Source organism: Talpa occidentalis, unplaced genomic scaffold (genome assembly GCF_014898055.3).
Source record: "Talpa occidentalis isolate TD23 unplaced genomic scaffold, MPIMG_talOcc4v2.1 talOcc4.4, whole genome shotgun sequence".
NCBI lineage: Eukaryota > Metazoa > Chordata > Mammalia > Eulipotyphla > Talpidae > Talpa > Talpa occidentalis.
Genome location: NW_023604295.1, coordinates 8,358,750 through 8,374,573, shown reverse-complemented (window position 1 = coordinate 8,374,573; position 15,824 = coordinate 8,358,750). Strand labels below are relative to the sequence as shown.

The 15,824-nt window shown below is 47.6% G+C and overlaps 1 protein-coding gene across 10 annotated transcripts in view; it reads right to left on the bottom strand.

The window, feature by feature from the left end:
- The window catches only part of TIAM1 (TIAM Rac1 associated GEF 1), a 355,067-nt gene that overhangs the window by 318,833 nt on the left and 20,410 nt on the right, over positions 1–15,824 (bottom strand). Inside the window, exon 1 of one of the 10 annotated variants that reach the window (XM_054700315.1) lies at positions 12,860–13,274. The exons of 8 other annotated variants lie outside the window; for them this stretch is intronic. The gene's annotated coding sequence lies outside the window, so the exon portion shown is untranslated. One more of the 10 variants, XM_054700318.1, reaches the window with a different exon arrangement.

Sequence of the window (15,824 nt, the reverse complement as noted above, 5' to 3'; positions counted from 1 at the left end):
AACTCCACCACGTGTGCAGACACGCAGAGGCAGCAACACCCAGGAATCCTCCGATGAAACTCTAGTCGGTCAGAATTTCCATGGAGTCACTAACTTAGGAAAATACAAGCAAGGCTCACTCTTGTAGCCACTGTCAGGTTCCAATTCCTTGGCCAGGTAGAAACACTCAGGAAAGGTTGGGAACGGTAGCATTTCTGTGTCTCATGAGGGGTCTTTGCTTACTCCACGGGGACAGCAGAGCTGAACCATCCCCAGGGCTTCCTAATCAAGAGAAATGCCCAAGTATGATTAACCTGCAGCATCTGGCATGACCTCCTCTCGCCTCATCAGAGCCAATGATCCCAAATCCAAACCCTGCAAAAGCTCAACATGCAGGAGGAGGGTAGGAGTAAGAGGTGGATGATGGGGGAGACGATGAACGGGAGGAGGAGGTAGTAGCAGCAATGGATAAAGCAAATTAGCAGCAATGGATAAAGCAAATTAGCAGCAATGGATAAAGCAAATTAGAATGAAAACAAATGAGCCAGGGTGGAGTCATAGAACACTGTTGGAAACTAAATAAATGAGGAGTGCTAAGCTTCAGTCCAGTGCCAGGCAGTGAGGCTTACAGCCACAACTGTTCCCTGCCTGCCCCGTGATAGCAGGTGATCCGTGCAGAGAACTTTAAGACAAAGAAACACTGGTGGAGAATGCTGTTACTATTACTGCCAGAGCAAAAGTCTAAAAATTGGCCCCCAAAGATAACCCCAGGCCCAATCCCTAACCTGTGAATAGTACCTTATGTGGTAAAAGATACGGCAAAGTGAAGAATCTTAACCAAAAGCAATCATATATATCCTAATAAAATGGAAGCAGAGGAAGATTTCACAGCTATAAGAGAGAAAACACAATAAGAAAAGCAGGAATGGGGCCTCCCCTGGTGGCGCAGCAGTTGAGCACTGCAGCCTCTGCAGCATCGGTTTGATCCCCAGCCGCTGGCTAGGGTCCCATATGGCACGCAGACCTTTCCCGCCGCCCGCTGCTCCCCTCTGCAGTGTATTTCGTCCGTCTGCTTGTTCTGTTCCCCACTCTGGCTCTGGTGAATTCTCTCACCCTCCCACGCTTCTGACTGTGCCCAGTGCTTGTATAAATAAATAAATAAATATTTTTTAAAAAAAAAGAAAAAAAAAGAAAAGCAGGAATGGGTGGGATGCAGCCACAAGCCAAGGGAGCCCAGAACTCGCCCAAGGCAGGAAAAGGGGTACAGACTTCTCCCCTGGAGGCTCAGAGAGTGAGTCTGCCAATAATCTTGATGTTGAGTATGTGATACTGACTTTGGACTTCTGGCCTCCAGAACTGGGAGTGGCTAAATTAGAGCTATTTTAAGTCACCAAGCACATTAGGAAACTAATATACACACTGACCATTGATTTTTCTTAATATGTGCTGGTGGGTAACCCCATGGCATGGATGAGGAAATCGGGGCTCGGTGGGGTGAGGCAGCATGCTCACAGTCACAGAGACAGTATCATCTTCCTAGCTGGTCTTTTGGCTCCAGTGAATCAACCTGTAATTCCCTGGCCTTTAGGAGAAATCTTGGAAACAGTCACACCATCATGGGGAGAAGGAAATAAATGCCACAAACACCAATTTTCCCATTAGAAATCAAAGCAATTCAACTGACCTGTTCATTGATGGGCCCAAGTTACAGGTCAAACATATCATGGACAGTCTGTCCCTACCCTCTATCAATCAGCAGCTAAAGCAAAGCTGTAACTGGTCCTAAGGGGTTAAGTAATTCTCCCTCCACCTTGTAATAAACAACAGGGCCCTTCTACTTAAAATAAGATGGTTATTCAGGATGTGTGTGGTCCTGTGGCATTACCAACAGATGGCTGCTAAAATCCCAAGCTCTGGGGTTTCCTAAGGAGAACAATTTTGGGTGGTGGAAATTATCACTAAGTACTGACCAATCTGGTAAGTGCGAGACACATCTTGACACTTTGCTGTAACACTACACCTGCTGATGACGATAGCTGATGGAAAATACAGAAGACAGTTGAGGCTTGAACAATGCAGGAGGTAGGGGAACCAGTGAAAATCTATGCATAACTTTTGACTCCCGAAGAACTTAACTTCGCACAGCCTTTGTTAAGAGCTGATGAACACGAATTTTGTGTGCTATATGTATTATGTGCTGTATTCGTACAAGAAAAAAATGTCATTAAGGAGATCATGGAAGAAGATACATTTACAGGGCCTCCCTGGTGGCGCAAGGGGTTAAGCACAGCACTATGAAGCAATCTGCAGCCTCCACTGAAGCAATCTGCAGCCTCCGCCTCAAAAGTTCGATCCCCTGCCGGCCAGGGAGAAACCCACATGGTGCAGCAGACCTCTCCTGTCTTGCCCGCTGCTCCCCTCAGCAGTGTATTTCGGTAGATCTGCCTGTTCTGTTCCCCAGTCTGTCTTTGGTGAATCCTCTCACCCCCCGCACCTCTGGCCTGTACCCCAGCTATTGTATGCATAAATGGATAAATCTTAAAAAAAAAAATCACACCCCACACACAGTGCTAAGAATAATTATTTAAAAAAAAAAAAGAAAATACATTTACAGTATGTACTATGTTAATTAATACCTTGGTTTAAATAATTCATTTACAAGAAAATACACATAAGTGGACCTGTGCAGTTCACACCATGTTGTTCAAGGGTGAACTTGAATACTGAACACAGTTTTGTGGAGGCCATGATTAAATTCCTGAGGGGTGGGAGGAAGAGGAAGGGGAAGCGATCCCAAGGCAAACCCTGGAAGGATAGACCAATCCGTGAAATAGGAACATTAAGCACATGAAAAGATGCTTGATATCAGTAATCATCAGGGAGATGCAAATCAATACCCCAATGAGACTTCACTTCACACTCATTAGGATGGCCATTATCAAAACACAGAAAATAACAAGTCATGACAAGGATGTAGAGAAATTGGATGCTTTGCACATTGCTGACCGGAAGGTAAATCGATGCAGCCGTGATGACAAATGCTGGGGCAGCTCCTCAAAAAATTAAAGAACTGTCACATGACCCAGCAATTCAACTTCGGGGCATATACTCCAAAGAACTGAAAGCAGGACCTCGAGCTGGAATTTGCGCACCACGTTTATTGCAGCATCGTTCACAATAGCCAATATATGAAGACAACCTGAGTCTGTCATCGGATGAGTGAACAAACGGGGCACAATGTCTGTACAATGGACGATTAATCAGCCTCAACAGGGCCTCCCCGGTGGCGCAGTGGTTGAGCGCTGGGTTGCGAAGCTGCCCGCAGCCTCCGCGGTGCCGGTTCGATCCCCGGCTGCTCCCCGGCCACCGGAGGAGGGTCCCACATGGCGCGCAGACCTCTCCTGCCGCCCGCTGCTCCCCTCAGCAGTGTCCTTCGGTCCTTCTGCCTGCTCTGCTCCCCGCTCTGGCTCTGGTGAATTCTCTCACCCTCCCGCGCTTCTGACTATACCCAGTGCTTGTATGTATGTATGTATGTATGTATGTATAAATAAATAAATCTTTGAAAAAAATATTTAAAAAAAAAAATCAGCCTCAACAAGGCAGGAGATTCTGACATACATGCACGAACCTTGAGGAAGGACATTTATGCCAAATTAAATAATCCAACCACAAACACTCCACGATTCCACTCACATGAAGTGTGGCGAGCAGTCAAACTCGCAGAAACAGAAAGCAGAATGGAGGCTGCCAGGGGCTGAGCGAGGGCAAGAAAAGGAGTTGTGTCCAGTAGGTGGAGTTTCCGTGTGAAAAGATGGAGGTGGGTGGTGGTGATGGCTGCGCCGCCATGTGACTATATGGAAGGCCACGGACCTTTACCCTAAAAACGGTCAGTCTTACGCTCTAGATTATATACATGTACATGTAATACATCATCATCACAGTGATGAAACAAACACCAACAACGGCTACTTAAGAATGATGAGTTTATGGGTGAGGTTTTCTCTTTTTCCCTTTGAGTTCTAATTTTTCATTCCTGTAACTCCCCTTTTTTCAAACAGGTGTATCTGGCATTAAATACCAAAAGGGGCAACATGGGGCTGTCCCCGGGTACGCCAACCCCTTGAGGACCTCCAGCTTCGGGGATTTGCGGGACTCCCATAGTAATGACCATTCCCACTTCTGTAATATGAATTATCACCAACTGGAAATCCAATTCCCTCTCCCTGTTTATGAAAGCTATTCCTTGCAGACAGCTGAAGCAACAAAGCCCGCCAAAAGCACTTCCCAGCTGGGAGATTTATGTTGCATATAAACATAAGGAAGCGTGATGTAACGTAAGAGGTGGGGCAGGAGGAAGGAGCCTGGCCTGGGAATCAGAACCTCAGTCAAGACTTACTTCATTGCCTAATTCCCCACACTGACCAATGAATCCCACCCCACCAATGAATCCCACCCCAGGGTTCCGCCACCTTTTCCCCGGGTGAAGAGCACCTACGTCATAAGGTGGCAATAAATCCTGAAAAAGACTCAGGCCTCACAAACCCAGCGTGAGCGAGGAACACAGGCTGCCGCTGACAGGTGCTTCATAAACCATCGGTGCCTCCTCCCTGCACCCGTCAGTACCTGGGCTCACCCAGCAAGAGGCTTTGTGCTTTTCCCTGAACCTTTTCTTAGGAAGGGAGAGAGAGTTCTAGATTGAGTCCTAATTATCTCAACTCTGTCATCGTCTCTAAACAGACGTCCTCATCCTAAAATTCTTGATGAAGCTGGCTCTCTATTTCACAAGCGGGTAAGTGGAAATGACAGAGTTGGCAAAACATCAAGCTGGAGGTTTGCATTTAAATTAGAAAATTGTTTCTAGGGTTTTCCTTAAAGATCGTGGTCTGAAAAAAGAAGAATTATGGTCTGGAATTCCAGAAAACATGAGGCTCCCGCACTCGCTACCTGTGTGACCTTGGGCAAATTACTTAACCTCTCTGGGTCTTGGTGTTCCCCTCACAAATGATGGGAAGCACACAGAGGCAGCTGAGCCTCTGTAATAATTAATGGAGAGGACCTCCCCGGTGGCGCAGCGGTTGAGCGCTGGGTTGCGAAGCTGCCCGTCAGCCTCTACAGCGCCGGTTCGATCCCCGGCTGCTCCCCGGCCACCGGAGGAGGGTCCCCCATGGCGCGCAGACCTCTCCTGCCACCCGCTGCTCCCCTCAGCAGTGTACTTCAGTCCTTCTGCCTGCTCTGCTCCCCGCTCTGGCTCTGGTGAATTCTCTCACGCTCCTGTGCTTCTGACTGTACCCAGCGCTTGTATAAATAAATAAATAAATCTTTTAAAAAATAATAATAATAACAATTAATGGAGAGCAAGGATCCTCATTAAGAAAGTATTAATCCCATCCCTGCCGTGAAATGATTAAACCTACTTGTTTATGTTTTGGGGGCACCCTTGTTTCTCGCTGCAGGGTCTCCCCATCAGTAGCAATGAAGCTGAGCCCCAGTCCCCAGAAAGCCACATTTGACAGCCCATTTTTTCCTCTGAAGCTATCCTTGGCACACAGTTTTACCCAAATGGGATCATTGGCAGTAACAGATCAGGAGTTGATCGTATTGCTGACTAGGAAGTTTCTTTGGATTCAGTCAATTTAAATAACAAATTAAAATTTCGCTCCTCCATTCTAGTAAGTACTACTCCATGGGCTCTCAATATGACAAGTTTTCCAGCTACAACCACAAAAACTCGATTTAAATTTAGGAGCAATTGCTCTAATTCACCATCCATCTGTAAAGTGAATTTCAGCACATTTTCAATCATCCTCAATGGACCATCATCAGTCAAGGCTTGAAACAGCTCTGCCACGGCAGCCAGCGTCGTGTTTTTGAGCAGCAGTAACTCCTCTGCAAAATAAGATTTCTCTTTTTAACTTCCCGCACCCTACCAAGGTGCCTGCAAAGAGAAGTAACCCAAAAAGACCCAAAAAAAGCCAAGTTGTGTTTTATTTTCTCTTTACCAACATTATCCAAGTCCAGAGCAACACCACCAACACATAGCAAGAGCACCCTGAAATTTGATTCGTGTAAGTTTCACTATATATAGCTTAATGAGCTGAATAGTTAGTTAAATGCTTTTGCAGGAAAAGTCCCAAATAGCACAATTAAGGGAGCTCGAAAAGAGCCTGATGCAGTTAGATACGCCACAGAATCTTCTCCGCTAAGCCCACCGTAAACTGCTCATCTGGTCTCAAGTTATAAGGACATTGTCTGGACTTTGAAGGGGGGAGGGCTTTATTTTATAACTGCCATCTAAAAAGGGGAGGTTCGGACCTCCCTGGTGGCGCAAGGGGTTGAGATGCAACCTATGAAGCAATCCTCAGCCTCTGCAGCGCAAGTTTGATCCCCGGCCGGCCAGGGAGCTATCCACATGGTGCAGCAGACCTCTCCTGTCTCGCCCGCTGCTCCCCTCAGCAGTGTATTTCATCAGTCTGCCTGTTCTGTTCCCCACTCTGTCTCTGGTGAATCTTCTCTTCCCCCGCATCTCTGGCCTGTACCCCAGCTCTTGCATGCATAAATAAATCTTTAAATTAATTAATTAAAAGGGGAGGTTCAAGGAGGTCTCATGTTCCTGCCCCACCTCAGGAAGGGTGGCACTAAGCTGCAAGGGGAAGCCAAAGAGGACTTGGAGAGAAGACTCGGAAAGAACTGGAGGAAGCACACGGAGCAGAGAGGCAGGTGAAGAAGCTGCTCTTCCTTCTCAGCCTGGGACTTGCACCAGGGACTTGGGGGACATGGAAGGAGACACTTGGAAGAGACATGGACAAGAGCCCTTGGGGAGGCTGCCTTTATCTTGACTTGTACTTTGATTTTGCTCCTTTCACCCCCAACTTGCCTGGCCCCTTCTGCCCCTTTACTGTGGATATCACTAGAAGGTAGTTTAGACTTGTGGGGAGCCTTTGGGCCTCACTGGGTCTGCTTTGGGCCAACCCTGTTTGGCTGGGCACTTACCCGCAAGGGGATGGGTAACTTTGGGTGTGTCATTTGGAAACCATTATCCTTTCTCTCTTCTCGCTATGCCCACTAATTCCATTAAAGTTCTTATCTACTGAGGGTTTAGACACTGGAGTACGCTTTGTCTTTATGCATGCAAGTTTGGGGGCATTGGGGTGACCCTCATTCTACCTGCTAACCCTACTATTGAGAGACCAGGTGCAAATGTCAGAACCTGTTTGCCCATCAATAAAGAAGATAACGCCACATATTCACTTAACCCTCCAGGCAAAACGCCCATTGCACAGATGATGAAAAGCTAAGACTCAGGATCAAATTCCACAGCTAGTGAATGTCAGCACCAGCACCGAAAGCCAATTTTGTCTCATCCCAAAACCCAACATTCTTCCTTTGCTAAACAATGGGCAACCAAGATTTCCCTTCATCTGCTGGTGATGGTTTTGGTCCTGAGAACTCTGTCACAGGAAAAAGGATGCTCTAAAGGGAAGTCGGGGCAGATGATCAGCATCTACTCTCTGCCAAAGTAAATAAGCAAAAGAGTGAAAGGGTGTTGAACTCCATTACACCCAAGTGTTCAGCATTCGTCATGCAATGCTCCGTTAGCTAGTTTTGTTCTGTTTTGTTTTTTTTTAAGATTTATTTATGCATGCAAGAGCTGGGGTACAGGGCAGCAGTGCAGGGGCTAAGAGGATTCACCAGAGACAGAGTGGGGAACAGAACAGGCAGATGGACTGAAATACACTGCTGAGGGGAGCAGCGGGCGAGACAGGAGAGGTCTGCTATACCGTGTGGGTCAGCTCCCTCCCTGGCTAGGGGATTGAACTCATGCTGCTGCAGAGGCTGCGGATTGCTTCATAGTGCTGTGACTTAACCCCCTGCACAGCAAGGAGGCCTCCCTGTTGGCTAGTTCTTTAGAACAAAAGCTCACACAGCACTGGTGTCCATCTCGCTCTCACCACATGGGAGTCATTTACTCCCCCCAACACTCTGGAGAACAAGGTACTATTTATATACTCCAATGCAGAAGAGGATGCTGTGGCCACGTCCCAGGACAGCCCCAAGGTCACACAGTAGTACCCAGAGTCAAACCCAGGCAGGCTGGTGCCAGAGTCCATGCTGAAAACCCCCGCACCAGGGGCTCCTGTGATCCCCCATCTTCCAGAGGAAGAAACCGAGGGGGCGAGATGTTACCTACCTCACACGAGTGAACACAACTTGCTAGGAACTTGGTCTCTCTGCTCTCATCACCTGGTAACCCTGACTTGGCCTACCTGGGCTCATCACCTGCTAACTTTGAAACTGGTCTACCTGGTCTCGTCACTTTGATCCGGTCTACCTGGTCTCATGACTTAGTAACCTTGACCTGGTCTACCTGGGCTCATCACCTGGTAATTTTGAGTGGGATCTGTCAAGTCTCATCACCTGGCAACTCTGACCTGGTTTACCTGGTCTCGTCACCTGGCAACTCTTAACTGGGTCTGCCTGGCCTCATTACCTGGTAACTTGGAACCTAGTCTGCCTACCCACCTCACCTGAGTGCCTACCACCCTGTGCTTTCAGGCCTGGCTGGCAGAGATGCTGCCCACACAGCACCAGTACCCTGGGAAGATAAGGAACAAACAGGACCAGATCGGGTTCTCTCAGCTGACTGAGGAGGAGCGGATGAGTGGCTGGAAGACAGAGGAGAGCGGGCAGCACAACCAACGAGGTCCCTTGTTCCTACTGACTCAGATCTATGACTAATACATAGTGGAAACTTCTGATCCAGCTTACCTGTACCGATTTTGACTGTGGTCAGGGATTCTGTGAGTGGACGTTCCTTTGGCAAATGAGTGACCTAAATTTCTGCCCTGCCCTGACTGACTTGGGTAACCTGAGATTGCTTAGAGAGGAAGCAACACAGGGAGGGTCTCACAGCTCTCCTTTGTCTTCCAACCCTCACACCAAGCTCTGATGTCTGGAAAAGGGAATCCTTCCAGTGACCTTGGGGTCCAATGACCTTGGGATCCAGTGACCTTTACTTTATGTTGGGCACCTCATGTTTCTTATCTTCCTTCAAACTTCCAAAAACATCCAGGCCACCCACCCACTCAGGACTAGAACCTGAGAAGCTAGCTCTGGCAGAGAATCTACTTAACATACCCCTGGCTCCAGACAACAGCTGGAGCCTAGGAATTCCACACACCAATACAGCACCCCGACAATGCCTCATACCTCCAGCCTGTTAACCCAGCAGCTGAACTTCTTTACCTAGCCTTAAACTAAAACGCCTCAACACACCCACTGAACGGTATTCATGTGAATACATAGGCATTTTCTAGAAAGCAAGTTTTGTTCAGGGAGGGTGGGCAAAACCCATCCTTTGGGAAGGTTCAACACCAAAAGACATTTCCCTTCAACTTTGCAGGGAGCCTGTGCCATATGTAGAATGCCTGGGGGAAAGTTCTAAAAATCAAGGTTTTACAGACCCCAGGGAAAAGCAATTTAAGCTACATACAAGTTATTATTTTTTTATTTTATATAATTCTTACATCATTTTTCACTTTTGCACAATGTGCGCATTCTCATTTTGGTTATAGTCCCCATATAATTCCCAGCCCCCTTATTTTGGCCCTAGTCCCTTCTCTCCTCTCCTCCCCTCCCCGCCGTTGTGTGTCTCTGGTTTATAGTTACTTGTTGATTTTGACTTTTTCTTTATTATAATTAGTCTTAGGTTTTCTAAACTCCTGCTATGAGTGAGAGCATCTGATATTTTTCTTTTTCTATCTGGCTTATTTCGCTGAGCATGATCCCTTCCAGCTCCATCCACGTTGCTGCAAATTGCAGGAGTTTATCTTTTTTGATTGCTGAGTAATATTCTATTCACACAATTTATTATTTAAAGAACACAAACTTATTGAGTATCTACTAAGAGCAAGACTAAGATGAATGGGACATTCAAAGAAAGTGCAGCTCTAGTGGGCAAAAGGCAGACATTTTTGCCAGTTCCCTCTTTGCCCTAAATTCAGAATGACTCTCCCACCTTGCAAGACTTCCTCCCCGCCAGGCGCTGAGATGCTGGCAGAGAGGAGAAGCAGGAGGGCAGAATCACCCACCACTCTGCTCCCTGCCACGCATCACAGAACCTTAGGCTAAAGAGAGGATCTCAGAGGTCAGCAGGTCCAAGCCCATCCTGGCATCTCCTGGCCACTGTCCAACCCCTGTGGTCAACAGTACCCCAGTAGTCAAGTCCCTGACCAAGCCCATCATCATCCCTGAAATAAATTCTCCAGAAGGAAATGTTGGGCCTTCTGGTGGCGCAAGGGGTTAAGTTGCAGCACTATGAAGCTAGCTGCAGCCACTGCAGCACAAGTTCGATCCCAGCCAGAGAGCTACCCACATGGCATGGCAGACCTCTCCTGTCTCACCCGCTGCCCCCCTCAACAGTCAGTCTGTCTGTTCTGTTCCCCACTCTGTCTCTGGTGAATCCTCTCACCCCCACATCCCCCATACACACACCTCTGGCCTGTACCCTAGTTCTTGTATGCATAAATACATAAATCTTAAAAAAAAAAAAAGGAAGAAGAAAGAAATGTCTTACACCAACAGAACTGGAGTGTGAGGTCCATGTCTCATGCCAACAGTGTGGTAGGTTGTCATGGAAACACACACCACAGTGTTACTGGTTCTGAGATGGGAACCCCCAAACCGTGGTGATTCTCAGCGCCCTCCCATCTTCACACCAGCCACCATGCAGTCACACAGAGGAAGAGACCACTAGACAGAGCAGGGACTGGAAGGGAGAGGAGAGACTCACCAACCAATAAAGATGTCTCGTGCAGGGTATGACCTTCATCTCAAGATCCGGCCCCACAAGCCGGATGGCTCAGGAAAAAAATCTAGTTCTTCATCATGTCCTTTTCAGAAATAGGAAGACTAGAGATTATGGAAATTATTTTTTAAAGATTTATTTATTTATGCATACAAGAACTGGGGAACAGGCCAGAGGTGCAGGGGGTGAGAGGACCCACCAGAGACAGAGTGGGGAACAGAACAGGCAGACTGACTAAAATACACTGTGGAGGGGAGCAGCGGGCGAGACAGGAGAGGTCTGCTGCACCATGTGGGTGGCTCCCTGGCCAGGATCGAACTTGCGCGGGTGGCCGAGAATAGCTTCATAGTGCCAAGACTTAACCCCTTGAGCCACCAGGGAGGCATGAGATTATGGAAATTAAATCCCTCTTTATTCCATTAGGCAGGCATTTATGGCATGAATGAAGCCTGTCCACAGAGGATACTTACTCCCTTGGACAGGGAGGGGACAGGAACACAGATAAAACAATTAGAAAACAATTACATCTGGTTTGAGTTCCAAGGATAAGATTTCAGAAAGAGGAGTGTGGTCCAGTCAACAGCTCTGTAATACTTTAACTAAATCCAGAGTCAGGTAGAGAAGGAAGCTGTAAACAAAACAGTCTCTTCTTTATCTCTAAAGATATCTTCTCTATCAGCAAATGGATTTCCTTTCAGAGAGTTTAAGATCTTGTGGGGCCGGGCTACCTGCCCAGTGCAGGCCAGAAAGAAACAAAGGAAACAAATTAGGTCATCCATCCAACAAAGGTCTTCTCCCCAAAATAATTCCTCCTCAAATGCAGAGGGACAGGCCAGGCAAAGCAGCTCTGTAGAGGTGAGCTTATAAATTCAAACTACATAGCCTCTAAACGCCATCTCTCCTCCTATAACTCCAGGGAAAGTCTCTCTCCAGCCCCTACCTTGTCAGGAGAATGCCCACAAGAAACCATGTAGGACATTCTCTGAAGAAAAAGTATGGCCCCTCTCTGGACCCCCTGCCTGATTCAATTACCTCCAGAGAAATATCTTAGACACTGCCCCATCTGTTGGCTGCCATCTTTACTTAAGCAAAGGCCAATGACTGCTTTTGCAAGCCCCCTGGAAATGTCCGGTTACTCTACATAGTTAAGGCAACAAGATAACTTGGCATTCAAACCACCACACCAGGAAACTCAAATGTGTGTTTATCTCCTTTCTTAGCTCCTGGAGGGCCTGATGTCACCATTCTTCTCCCAGTTCCAGTCAATGCCATCTCCCAGGGCAACCTCGTGTGGCAGTGCCTCCTCTGAACCTGTTTCAAAGATGAAAACGTTTTGAATCTGACTTATTTCAAGGAGAGGTCATGTTTATCCAGCTGAAGTTCAAGTCCAAGCGAAGCTCTCTATCTACAACATCTCTGGCCCGACTGTCACTATTTTCCTGATAAGCAAATGGAGGCAGAGAAATTAAGCTACTTGCCCAGATTGCCCAAGATGACCCAGAGACTGGAACAAGATCTAACTCCAAAAAACCTGTAATTACGAAGCTTCTAGGAAGAGGCAGGGCCATGGAGGCAGATAGAGATTATGCATCTATAAACTATGGGGTGGCCCCAGGATCGACTGTCTGTGCCCTCCTGGTGGACACACACCAGGAAGCAGGGCACCTTTCCACCCACAGAGGAGACAGCTGCCCCACCAGCTGGTCAGTCACACTTCCAGGTGATCCTGGCCCCCTGGGCTCCCTAGGTCCACAGCCAAAGGACATGTAAGCAGATGGACAAACGATTTGGAAGGAACGCACTTCTTTCTTATCTGTCCACCTCTAAGGCCAAGCCTTATAAACACGGTGCAGGAGAACTGGCTTTCTTCCTGAGTAATAAACTTAGAGGTTAAGCAAATAAATGATTCTTACTAACTATCAAGAACAAGAAACAGGACTGAACAGTTCTGGCTCCAAGTCAATCCCAGAGCCACTGACTTACGCCCCGCAGAGCATGCTCCCGTGGTTAATTTCTCTCCAGATGGCGACTGGTACTTTTCCAGGCAGCAGCTCATCTCCCCAAGCCTGGCCTCACCTTTCTACAGCTCTTAGTGTTTTCCCAATGTCCTCTCTACACGCAGAGGGCTTTGCAACACCTCCAAATTGACTGCCACCTACAGATTTAATTAGCAGGCTATTTACTCCCCCTTCAGTGTCTGGAATATCTTAAGTAAAACCAGGCCTCCATGGAGCCCACGGGGTACTACCCCGATCTCTGTCCAATCAGCTCCCCGGTGGAATCACGTCTGCCCAGCTCTGACCCTGGGTCTGGCCCTGGTCCAAGGCAAGTCTGAGCTGGGAGCCAGCTCCTGGGCACCACGTGGTGCTGCTTCATAAGAGGAGATGTGAAGGAAAGACAGAGGTAGCCCAAAAAATAAAGCAACATTCCAGGAAGACGAGGCTTTATTGGGGAAAAAAGGATACAGAGAGGGAAGCGGAACATTTTTTAGAACTTCTGCAAGTGACCCTACTTCTGGTTTTTTTGTTTTTTTAAAACAGAAATAATAGATTAGAGAAGAATGTAAAAGCTCTTAATTAATATGATCTGCATTTTAAAAAATTAGGTGAATATGGGGACCCTACTTTTGAAGGGAAAAAGAGGATGAAAAGAAGGGGGACCATAAAAGAAACAGAAAAGGGGGGACAAGAAAGGGGAGCAGGGGGCAGGAGAGAAGCCTCTTCTTTTAAATCAGCCAATAACTCTATCAATTAACGAACACAAACAGAACACCCATTTCAGGATCGATGACATAAGAGTTTTAAAAAAAAAACAAAACCAGATCTCTCTTTGCAAAGATGTTGGTGTCCATGGGGGGAAATAAATTAGAAGCCAACAGGAAGTAATGCAAACAGCCACACAGTTCATTCTTCTGCAGAGCCACTTCATGATGCACGGACTGAGGAATCATTCCAGTTACAGAGCAGGAGGGGAGACGACACAGAAATCTACCCCTGGACCAACAAAGCCAGGCACAGTTGGCTCTGGGGCAGGCATAGATGCCCACCCCAAGCAGCCCCGTTACAGAAATCTCACACACACACACACACACACACACACACACACACACACACGGAACTTCACCTTGACAGGACCCGCCTCCCTCCTCTGCTATGCCACTGCTTTTACACTCTGGGTTAATTTTTTCCAAAACTATTTAAAGGGTTTTATGACTACCCTTGCTTCTTTATTCTAAATCTCTTAGAGGGGTGTCAGCAATTAAATATGCAGTGCTATTATTATTCATAATCGGTGCTGATTTTGTGTCTACCTAATCATCTACATTTGCGTAAATTAATTTTTCTGAAGAGAAAATTGCTCTGTCTTTCCAGCAAACTAGTAATGAAGAGGCATTTTGGGGAAGCTATTTGCCTTTCCGGTTGTTCTCTGCACACCCTGGCTTCAAACAGGCTTTTTTTTTTAATTGGGGGGAGGGGAGCGAAGGGGGACATCAGAAATAGGAGATTCCTAAAATAAGAGATAATTCATCCACTTGAACACGTTACCCCAGGAAGACAAGAGGGCAGACATTCTCTAGGCCAGGGCTAGCCAACAAAAGGCATAATTTTAGGGCCTCCCCGGTGGCGCAGCGGTTGAGCTCTGGGTTGCAAAGCTGCCCGCAGCCTCTGCAGCACCAGTTCGATTCCCGACCACCGGAGGAGGGTCCCACATGGCGCGCAGACCTCTCCTGCCGCCCGCTGCTCCCCTCAGCAGTGTACTTCGGTCCTTCTGCCTGCTCTGCTCCCCGCTCTGGCTCTGGTGAATTCTCTCACCCTCCCGCGCTTCTGACTGTACCCAGTGCTTATGTAAATAAATAAATCTTTAAAAAAAAAAAAGGCATAATTTTAATGTTCTAGCAGCTATGTTTAAAAAAAAAAAAGACAGAGCTTAAATTAAATTCAAAACCTATTTCACTCAAGCCGGTATTTCACAAATATTTCAAGATATAAGCAATATAAGAAACTGTCCTGAGAGCTCTTATTAAGTCTTTGGAATCTGGATGTAATTTGCACTGGCCCGGGCTAATTCAGACGAGTCAGCGCAAGGGCTCAGCAGCCTCGGGGGGCGAGTGGCCACCGCAGTGGACAGCCATAGATGGTCAACGTATAATGGGTGGCCAGGAGGAAAAGAAACGAGACAAAGAATTTCCTGGCCCCGTAAATACTCAATGACAGGATGTGCTGAGCTTGCCTTTCAGCAGATCCTCCAAGGGACAGACATGCCCTTTGGCCGGTGGAAAACAGCTGCCTGGAATCAGGAGAACCTCTCCAGGGTCCTGAGTTTCAGATCCCAAATCCCAACACACTCACGATGATGGAAAACACAAAAGTATTTCCTGAGAACCTGCGAGAAGCCACGCCAGCGCTGAAACCCATGTCCAGGCTCACGATCAGCATCTACCCCAGCCGGCTGGCCGGGGGACTTTCTTTTGCGACTGTCCAGGCCTTAGGGAAAAGTCATGAAGTCTCACTGGCCGCATGAGGTGGCGGGAGTCTGAAACTGCAGCGAACAGCCCCTGAGTTCACAGCCTGCCCTGCTCTAAGTTCCAGGGCAAACCAAAGAACCCAGAATCTGCTCTTAAGAATTGTAACAGCTGCCTGCCCAACCGTGAGCCTTCCAGGAGCAATGCCCGTGAGCGTATTTTCTGGGCTTTTTCTGAAGGTCCTCATTGCCCAGTTTCCTCGTTGTCAACCCAGTTTCTCCTCACCCCACCTTACAAGGAAAGCCTGCTTAAGTTAGCTCTGACGAACGTTCAAGAAAGGTCTGCACGCCAAGCTTTTGGAGGCTCGTGGGAAGATGACTCTACTGGAGGCTCTGAGGAGCAGGCAATGACCTTGGCCTCCCCACCTAAAGACACAGGCCCGTCAGTCCTATGGGTGTTTGGCAATACCAATACATCCCTTGAGCTGTGAGGTCCCCAGAGGCTGGCTCCCCAAATTGGTCCTTCTCCTCACCACTGCCCCATTCCCCCTACAGCTCCCTTGGGTGTGTCCCACAAGTG